Source organism: Echinops telfairi, unplaced genomic scaffold (genome assembly GCF_000313985.2).
Source record: "Echinops telfairi isolate 266 unplaced genomic scaffold, ASM31398v2 ScPeMD7_23;HRSCAF=83, whole genome shotgun sequence".
In the NCBI taxonomy this organism is placed as follows: domain Eukaryota; kingdom Metazoa; phylum Chordata; class Mammalia; order Afrosoricida; family Tenrecidae; genus Echinops; species Echinops telfairi.
In genome coordinates, this window is record NW_022103920.1 from 50,211,368 (window position 1) to 50,222,140 (window position 10,773).

Consider the following 10,773-nt stretch of genomic DNA (forward strand, 5'->3'; position numbering starts at 1 on the left):
ATACTGTCTCTTGCAGTATTTTCAAAAGGAAATTCTAAGGAGTCACAGCACTGACATTTCCCCATGTGCCCTTTCACACCTTTAGTGTTAGCATGCCGCTTATGCACCTGCCTCTTACTCACATAGCTGGTAGCGAGGCACCTGACACTTTGCTTCGGCACCTCTCTGTATGGCAAATATCAAACTCTGTACGTTGAGGGAGGTGGCCTGGAGGTGTTGCCATTACGACAAAAAGCACAAAGGTGACACCCTTCTATCACAGGGACTTTGACTTTGTTGAACAAGTACCTAGAAATTCGGACAAGACTATTTGACCTCAAATAAAAGTATGCACATGTTGCAAGGTAAAAGGTAGGCAGCAAAGAACTATAACCGAAGCCTTGACAGGAGCCTAATGACCTCTTGCCTGAGACTCTGTAGTCAGAATGTGTCTAGCCCCTGCAAGCACTATACAGCAGTGGGACAAATCAGGTAGTTCAGAGCACACCCTGCAGAACCGGTGCTCTGGGAACTAATTAGGTTAGAATATGGATGATATTTCCAGTAGCACATTAACTTGTCTACAGACTGAAATAAAATAGTTTTTTTCCCCTACTATTCACATAAAATATTTTTTTTAAATCTTCTTAGAATAGCAAACGGTATCCATTTTATGGTCAATAAGGATCACTTTATATAACATTTAATATTTCTGATGGAGTTTATGGCATTGATTCAAATTATGACTCTTATACCTCATCTGAGTTAGAGAGGAAAAGTGAAAAGGAAGCAAACCAAAAATGTTTTCCATTTTTATTACTTTGAGCGAGAGTTATGGATTCTATCCCTTCCTTCCATTAATCCTGCCTTTGACAGTTAATACTCCCCTAGCAAGGGTGGTACTTTGGCTTAGTTCTACAATTCAAAATGTCAATTCATGTCTCAGACTTGTGATAAGTGGTGATGGGAAGGACACTGAGCTAGGTGCTAGCCCTATGAGAGCCAATTATTTGATTTGACTCTTTGTTCATTATTGATAATATCTGAAATCCAGCCTCTAAAAGTTAACACAGGTAAGGGTATTTAACTTGATAGGTTTATTGTAATGGTTAAACAATTTAAATTAGCATTTTAAAATAAAATAAGATACAATGCTGTATATTTTACATTATTATTACTCCTCTTATATCCAGTAGACTAAATTAATATGAATATTTAACACAAGCTGTTATCTATTATTGCAAATTCAAGTAGCATAATCTGAAAAAAATATCACTTTAACAACACTGATATGACAGCAAATGCCAAACTTGTTTACAAATATAATTTGTCATAGATGCTTAGATATTAAAACTGTAATGTGAAACTTAATGACATATGGCAAGAAAAGCACATAAGAAGCTTTAAAGAAATATTTACATGCATTTTGATTAAAATAGAGGAAACAGTAAAAATCGAACATGATCAGTAATAGATCCACACCGTATTACCCAAAATCAAGGGAAGTGGCATTAGATTTTATGTGTTATTATTTTTCGTTGGTTAGAAGAATTAACAGGTGAAGTGATGGTATGGTTAGAAGCATTGTTATAAATTTGATAAATTTCTTATTCTCAAACAGTATTAACAAAGGTAGACAATCTATCTCTCAAAGTACAAGACACATGTTGTCTGGGATCATACGTCCAAGGTAATCAGACAATGCCAAGGTAGATGAGAAGTACTTCTAACATCATGAAATGCTTGATTTACACAGTAGAGGGTTAGACTTCATAGGAAGAGCGCTTAAGTATGTCAGTTATGGTTCAAGAGGAGATGGAAATGATCTTTCGTCATAGGAGACGAGCATCACTCAGTGCTAGTTTTCTTTCTTCTGCTTTGCTCAGCCTCATAAACAAATTTTAGTTTCACTCTCTCTTTTACTGGTATATTCTTTCTTTAAATGTCACTCTAATTCATATTCATAGGTGCCTACCGTGTAATTCTTCCATATTCTGATCTGATTGCACAAAGAAGAAAAAACAAATTGAATTTCCTTTCTATCATAGTGAATTGGGTCTAGAAATACATATGATTTGATTTCTGGATAGAGAAACAAATAACATATCTTACATATAAATGTTGGTCATGTTAAATTCATACCCATTACATGTTGTAAAGAGGCCCAAGGGTGTTAACATAAGACAGAACTGGGTGTTATCCCTGGCTCTGCCTTTTATTAGTTCTGGGCCTCAGACAAGTCCCTAAGTTCTCCTGAAACTCAGATTCCTTATTTTTTAAAGGAGGATATGAAAATCTCTTAGGGTTGATGTAAAATGTATTATTATCATGCATATAAATATATTTATTGGATTATCAAAATATGCATTCTTATCTTTGATTATTTTTAACACAGTTATTTTCTAGATGGATCAAAATGTCTCATGCACAGCCTTCTCAATATCATGGGTGAGATTAGGGTGAATGTCTCTGTAATCGCTGTGACCAACCACAGTCCACCGAGAGTTATTCTTTAGAAAACCAAAGTCCTGACAAAAACACATTTTTAAAAGGGATTTAAATTTAAGAAATATATATTTTTTCTCAATCTAAGATTTTCTTTCAAAGTAATTATACCTGCCACTCTATTAAACTACTTTATTTCTCAAAAAACTCCATATTTCTCAAACTCTAAAATTGATTATATCATTAAATATCCTTAAATATATAAAACCTTTCAATTAATATCTAGTCTCTTCGCAATGTCTAATAAGTTTAATGTGATTATACTTATTATATACTAATATACTAATATTGCTGTTTCTATTATATACCTAGTAAAAAACTATTAAATATGATTGAGTATACTAACCAAGTCTCAAACACACTGTTCAAGAATATTTTAACTTTTTATGTTGTCATATACTATATAGCACTTAGATCATTGTTTGGCTCTATTTGGAAGACTTTCCAAAATCTGATTGCTATTCAATGATTTTCTGTTTTAGAAGAGTGTTAAATAGCTCACATATGTAAGTAGTAAGACAAATATCCAAAGACCAATGTACACAATTAAACTTCATGGCTATTACATCTTACAAAGCTGAGCAAGTTTTCATTTAGTAATGCATTTGAAAAAACTCTAGTTGCATGGATTCTAATTGCTTTAGCAGATACTATAAGAATATCATATATGTTATTGGGCCATATTATATTACGTGGTTGCATCAGTTTTCAGTGATTATTATTAGCTTTCAAGACCACTCTTTCCCCTTTGTCTTCTGGATTTCCTGAATATTATTAGACTGTGGTGAGGTAAGACATTAGAGGAAATAATAACTGTGCTAATGTCTAATCCAAACACTTATAAATTATAAACCATTGGTGACATCATAGTAATAACTTCCTTAAAGCTCAATCGTTTCCAAGCAATAAATTTAGAAAACAAAATTCAATTTTAGCTTTCTATGATGATAAAAATATAGATTGTATTTGTTTTAAAAGATAGAAAAATATATATGTATGTAGTTTCATGTATACTTGGTGAAGAATAAATGTTTTTTAGTGACAAATTACATAAAATGATGTCAATATCAAACATTAGATAATATGTAAAGACTGTGTGTATATGGATATATACATGTATATATATTTACATAGATATTTTTAATTCCTTTTTACAACACCTTTTTGAAATTCCTTCTTCCTCTTACTGAATACCATCAAGCCCAATCTAAGGGTGAACTTACGTTCCTTTCAGATAAAATCACAATGCCATGTCACGAGAAGAAGTTGTCAAACGTTTCTGAAGACATTTGTTAGTTTTACTTTATGTGTATGTACAGGACACAATTATGAATAGGGTGAAACTATGGATGGTAGCCACGAAGAAATCTAATAGGATCTCAGCAGAAGGACTGTGACACTCTGCACTTTGCCTAAAGGAAGTCCGCTCGTAGATTAATTCATTTGAAAGTGATTTTCCTTAAGAGGGAACTTTACATTTATATTGTCCAACATTGTCGCCACTATAAGCACATAGTTGTTATATTTTAAATTAGTAAAAATGAAAAGGATCTAGTTCCTCAGTTGCCTCAGCCACATTGCAAGTGCTCAATGGTCACGTGGGCTATGACTACCAGAGTGCGTAAATACAGACATACAACATTCCCTTTGCTGTAGAGAAGATCCATTCAGTAGTGCCACTAGCAATCCCATGTCCAAAGATCATAGTTTCGCAGAATAGAAAATCAGTAATCAGAGGTACCCTTCCCATCAATGAGAGAAATCTTGAACATCAGGCTGCTATTGTAGTAGAAAAAGTCTATGATATCGACCAGGAGGAAAGTACAAGCTTTCTTTGTTCTTAAATCAGTGGCTATGATAAGTAATATTGATGGCAGTACAGGTGGACAAATACATGCCTTGCGTTCCCTAGCTTATGTGTCTTTCATTTAGTCTTACTTTTCCTTAATCTATGTGTGCCACCCGAAGTCCAAATTGACTCAACTGTACCTAAGGACCACAGTCGGTGTGGATAACAGGAGTCCTGGTGGGGCAATGCTTAACTAAACAAATGGAAGTTAGGACCACCCAAGAGCTCAATGGAAGCAAGTTTTGACCATCTGCTCCCTTAAAGATACAGCCAAGAAAACACTACGAGGTAGTTCTACATTGTCACATGGAATGACTATGCTTCATAACAGTCTCTATGGCACCCGCTACAACAATAATCTATGTACATATAAATCTTGCCAATCATTGTAAAATTGGGTCATCTACCCAGTCTCTCAAATATCTGTTGATTTTCCACCACTGAAGATAATTCCTTCTCCCCCAAACTTGAATAGCAATCTACTCAGTCCTTTCTTCTTGCCTTTGTTACCTCCAACCTTGATAAACATTGTATTCTATATTGCTGCTAAATTTCACCTACAATTTCTCTTTCAAATACTAGATGGGCTTTGCACTGAAATAAGTTCAATGGAAGCATGTGTAAATGAATGACCGAGTGAAAGGACATCCAAAGAATACACACTCTTGTGCTCTAGGACTTAAAAACGTGAGAATATTTCACCATTATGGGGACCTTTGTATAGCACAAGCCAAGCTATAAAATTCAAACAATAAGCCAAATGTTAATGTCAATTCTGGGACCTATGATAATCTAACTTCTTAATGCTATTTGTGTTATAAATGTATAATCAATACTTGTTTTTCCTTCCAATATTAGGCTTCCCTTGCTATAAAATAAGAGAAAAATGATGACATAGTTTTATACTCTTGTTCTGTAATTTTGGATGGAACTCATAATTCTTCTTTTCTTCTTCATATGAATTCACATTACTCATATGAATCATCTCAATGAATATTACCCCTCTCAGTATAGCCATTTTATTTATTGAGAGGTAAAATATTCAGAATATTCTTGTGTAAAACTTACAATTCTTGTTTGTCAGTGTAATACTAACAATGTGTAGCCTAGTCTATCATTTTAACATATCTATTTTATCCAACTTTTCTTTGTTCCTTAGAGATTACTTCAGGCATCTCTTGGAACTGATACTGGAATTGTTTAGTTCTGCAATATGCAATTCTTTTTGTGCAATTATGTAATTTCTTATTGGCATTTCTTCTCCATATTTATTTTAGAGATTATACCCATATATAAAATGTTATTAAAGCACTAAAATACAATGTTAATTAAAGCAACAAATATATTGAATATACTAAGTACAAATTATGTTTAGAATATAAAAGTAAGAGGTCCAATAATTAATCTCATGAAGTAAGTTAGCATAATATAAACATATATATACTAATAATAATACTTTGTAAATATATAACGTTACAACAATGCATTATAAATATACAATATAAATGTGTGTATATAATGGCAGCTATTTTCACCTGGGGTTGCCACAAATTAGAATGGACCTGAAAACTAGTAGTATTGTTCTGTTTGTCATTTAACACCCTAACTGGTAAGAGTGTCCAAAGATAACATTCATATAGCTCACATAATCTTCATACCAACCCTGTTTTTATTATTATAATACACTTATGTTACAGATGCAGAGAGTGAAGCTTAGACATTTTTATGCAAAGCACTCAAAGTCAGAAAGCTGTAAGTCACGGAGTAAAAATTTGATAACATATTTACCTTCTTCTAAATTAATGCTTTTAGTCAACATATGAAAATGTAAACAGACTAATAATATTATGTGAGATGTGCTTAAAACAGGAGAAAACTGGGAATTGTAGGGCTTCAAATAGGGAGAGGTAATTTTTCTGTTTCAAGATATAAAGGAAATATTTGTTAGACCTTGATTTATACATTAATCTATTTTAGCAGGTGTGTGTGTGTGTATTGGACATAAGTACCCAGAGTGAGTGGAGCTCAGAAAGAGAAGAACAGATCATAAAGAGAGGAAAATAGATAGGGAGGCAAATTATTCCATCTACAGGAAATGGCATGAACAAATCACCAAAGAAAATAAACATAATTCATATTTGAGGAATAACACAAAGTGAAACTCATACAAATGAAGAATATAAACATATATTCATGATAAAGATGAAAAATGAGTATGATACACACTGTGGACTCACTCTCTGCCAAAATAAGCAACACGGCCTGCATTCAGAAGATGTCAGTGATCCAGTGATCATCTTATTCAGAGAAAAATAGTATCAAAGAGATGCCGTAATTCAATGTGCATGCAATGATAGATGGGATGCTTTAGAGCCAGTGATAGGTAAAGAAAGACAGTCTGAGGCCAGGGAGAGGAAAATTAGCTCTTTACCTACTACAGGAAATTAAAGGAAGTGTGTACCTTCTATGTTATGTCTCAGTCAAGCCAATTAGCTTTTATGTAGTTCATGTTTCTTGACCTCAGTTGAGTCAGAATTCCCTTTTACATTCCAGCAAAACATAAGGATTTTTCATCCAGAAAAATAAGACTAAGGATATATACATTTTATATGCAAATATACAGACTTTCAGTGGTCTTAAGATGCCCCCAATAAATTAATCTGCAAAGATGTTTCTGTATCTTATATGGTATGACTTTGTGATCCTATCTCTCTAAAACTTTGCTTTTTCTGTTGATCATTTCCCCCTTCCATACACATAAATACAGGAATTGTATAGATTTTTTTAAAATCCATTTTTCTTTACTTTCTCTATATCCTGTTCTTTGGAATGTCACATATTTTAATAAATACAGCTATTGAACTTCAGCCCAATCCTTCTACTAATCAAGTAGTTCAAACTTGATTTCCTGGCTTGTATGAAGTCTTATTATCCCTAGTTATTTCAAAATTGAGAGCAATTAAGAGTCCTTGGATCTTCAAAGGAATATAGAGCAATTACTAATAATAAGCTTCATAAAAATTATTCTGTCAGGTATAGTTATTTAACAATATACATTGTGGAATGATACAAAAGAAATGCAACCCTGATCTCTGTCACTGAATTCTGAGAAATCTGAAATGTACTGCTATGTGAATAAAATCAGTATAATTTTGGGTCTTGATTATAATATATTAGCCTTGTCTTAACTATGATTAAAAGCCATATCATATTAACATTTCATCTTTCGCTAGCTTGAAATAAACAAAGAATCACTGCAAGTAAATGACTATTATTAATTGGAAAATAGCCTAAGTAAAATGATAAGTTGAAAGAAAGAAACGCCTATAAAAATTTTAGGTCTTTGTGTTAGTCTGGGTTGACTAGAAAAAGAAATTCATAGACACTCATGTGTATAAGAGCTTTATATAAAGAGTAATTGTACATTAAGAAAGCATCCCAACCCAGTCCAGATCAAGTTCATAAATCCTATATTAGCCCATATATCCCATACCAATCTATAGAGTCCTCTTCAGACTCACAAAACACATGCAATTGAATGCAGGAAGATCATAGGACAATGCTGTAAGCATCTCAGTGCTGGCAGGGGTCTTCATGTGGCTCCTCTAGCTCAGGGCACTAGTGTAAATCCATGTGTCTTGTCTGCAGGAATGTTTCGCAGAGAGTGAGCCAGTGTCCCATCTCCAGTGAGCTATATCTCTTTAATGACTCCAAATGAGCCCATCAAGCTGTGACCTGATTGACAGTCCAAACTCCACCTCTTCACTCATAAATGTCAAATTGACAGTAGATTATGTAACTACCACAGTCTGAATATGTAAGTAATCCACCACTCCCTTTTATTAGCCCAACTTGTTCCAACTGTGATGATTTACATGTCGCTGTCATGTTGATAGCTATGCTACTGGCATTTCAAACAATAGTAGGGTTCTCCACAGTTTCAGCATAGCTTCCCTACCAAGAAGGACTTAGTTGTCTATTTCTAAAATAAATTGGCCACTGAAAATTTGTGAATAGCCAATGGAACAGTGTTTTATTTAGTGTCAGGAGATGGACCCCTCAGGTTGGAGGCATTTATAATATGAATGTGTTAGAGTAGTTTCCTCCAAATAGAATTAACATCAAGAATGTGTATGGAGGAAATCTTTGGAATCCTTTATTTACAGATATGGTTGGTTCAAAATGAGAATAAATGGCTTCAGATGCTTTTATAATCATTGAACCAATGAACTATTTAAGTAGGAAACATATTCAAAGTCATCAAAAATGAAATGGAATGCATGAAGACCAATAATCTAGGAATTAGTGAGTCAAAATGGACTGGTATTGGTCATGCTGAAATGGATAATCGCGTAGGGAGAGTACTGTGCCATTATGAACAATTGAAGAGGAATAGTAGTACATTCATTGTTGAAAGACCATTTCAAGATCTATTCTGAAGTACAATAGTTTCAGTAATAGGAAAATACCCATACACTTTAGGAAGACCAATTACGACTATTGTTCACGTTTAACAATCAACCAATAGTACGGGAAAGTATAAAATTGAAGATTTTTAACAACTTCTGCAGTCTAAAATTTATCAAACATGTAACAAAATGCATTTGTAATTACTAGCTTTTTAATATAAAAATTGGAAATAGAGGGACCAGTAGTTAGGATAAAAAATGAAGCTGGAAAGGGCATACAAGAATGCTACAAGAACAGCAATACACACAGAGACATTTTTAACAACTAGTGATGATAAAGGTGGCTTTGCCACATGGGTAACACAGGGATGAAATCAATTGCGTCTGTGTAAGAGATGACGAAGCACCTCAGTGCCATCCATCAGAACAAGGCAGGGATTGACTGGGGAACGAGCCATCAGTTCTTCATTTGCAAGTTCAAGATGAACTTTAAAATTTTGAAAAAATTAAAACAAGTACAAGTTTTAAAACTTAAAGCAAGTTTGTTTTTAAAAATAAAACAGGTTCAATTTTTTTAAAAATTAGAGCAAGTTCGAGATGAACTTTTGAATTTTGAAAACAAAACTAGTCTACTAGAACCAAAGAATGATCTTGAGTATATGCCACCTGCATTTAGAGATCACATGAGAAAAAAAAAAAGATACACTAAACACTAGAAGACTGAAGAACAGGTGAGTTGTGGAGTGACATCAAGGGTATTGTATGTGAAGAAAGTAAAAGGTCATTTAAAAAACTTCGGTATTGCACTATTACCAGGAGGATCAGAGCCTGGAGAAGAAGTTCATCCTTGAAAAAGTGGAGGGTCAGTAAAAAGGGAAAAACCGCTCAATGAGGTGGATTGACACAGTGGCTGCAATAGTGACCTCAAGCATTGCAACAATTTTGAGGATGATGCAAGATCAAGCAGTGTTTCATTCTATTATGCATGGAGTAACTAAGAATAAGAATCAAATAAAATTGATGAAAATTAATAACTTATTTTATTATTAATATTGAGTAGTTTTAAAAGCATAGTAGTTATAACAATTGGCTTTAAATATATTCATCTATGTTTATACCAACATATTTGAATAATTATAATTATTCTTAATTATTCTATAATTATTCTTATTCCATTGAAATGTATATATGCCCACCCTTGAGGATATTATTTCCTTTAGGAAATAAAGGTACAAAATCAACTTTATCATAATTGTGTTAGTCTGCATATTTTAGAGAAACAAATCCACAGAAACTCATGTATTAGACAGAGTTTTATATAAAGGTTAAGTGCACATCAAGAAAACATCCCAACCCAGTGCTGCCCAAACCCACAAGTTCAACATTAACCCATTAACCCATATGTCCAACACCAATCCACAAAGTGCTCCTCCATCTCACAAAACAGATGCAATGACGTCGACTACAGGAGGAAAGTAGAATCAGTGAACGTGTAAGCATCTGAGCTCTGGCAGTGGTCTCCACATGGCTGCTCCAGCACCCAGGCTGCATCGGGCAAGGTCTATGCGGCTTCTCATTGAGGATGTCTTGCAGGCGGTCAGCCTTGCCAGCTGAAGCAGTGAACTGCTAAGGCAGCTGCACCCTGGTGCAACCATCGCAAAGCAAGAGAGCCGAGAACTTGAAAGGCGAGGCTTGCTGAGCCAGGTTGGCACAATAAACGAACTACCTCGATAATTGTTTTAAAAGAATAGATTTTCCTACTTCATAAAAGGATTAGGAGCTTCCTGTTGCTGTTGTTTGTGTTAGGTACCTTCCAGTCTGTTGTAACTAATGGTGACCCCGCACAACCATCGGGAACCCTGCTCCATCCTTCATTGTTCTCAAAAGTGTGGTTATGTTTATGCCCATTGCTGAAGTCACTTGGCAAGCTCCCTCTTCTCTGTCTTTACCACTACATTTACCACTACATTTACCACTACATTTACCACTACATTTACCACTACATTTACCACTACATTTACCACTACATTT

General features: G+C 34.1%; 1 protein-coding gene across 4 annotated transcripts in view; it reads right to left on the reverse strand.

The window, feature by feature from the left end:
- The window catches only part of SEMA3A (semaphorin 3A), a 382,377-nt gene that overhangs the window by 107,224 nt on the left and 264,380 nt on the right, over positions 1 to 10,773 (reverse strand). The window lies entirely within an intron of this gene.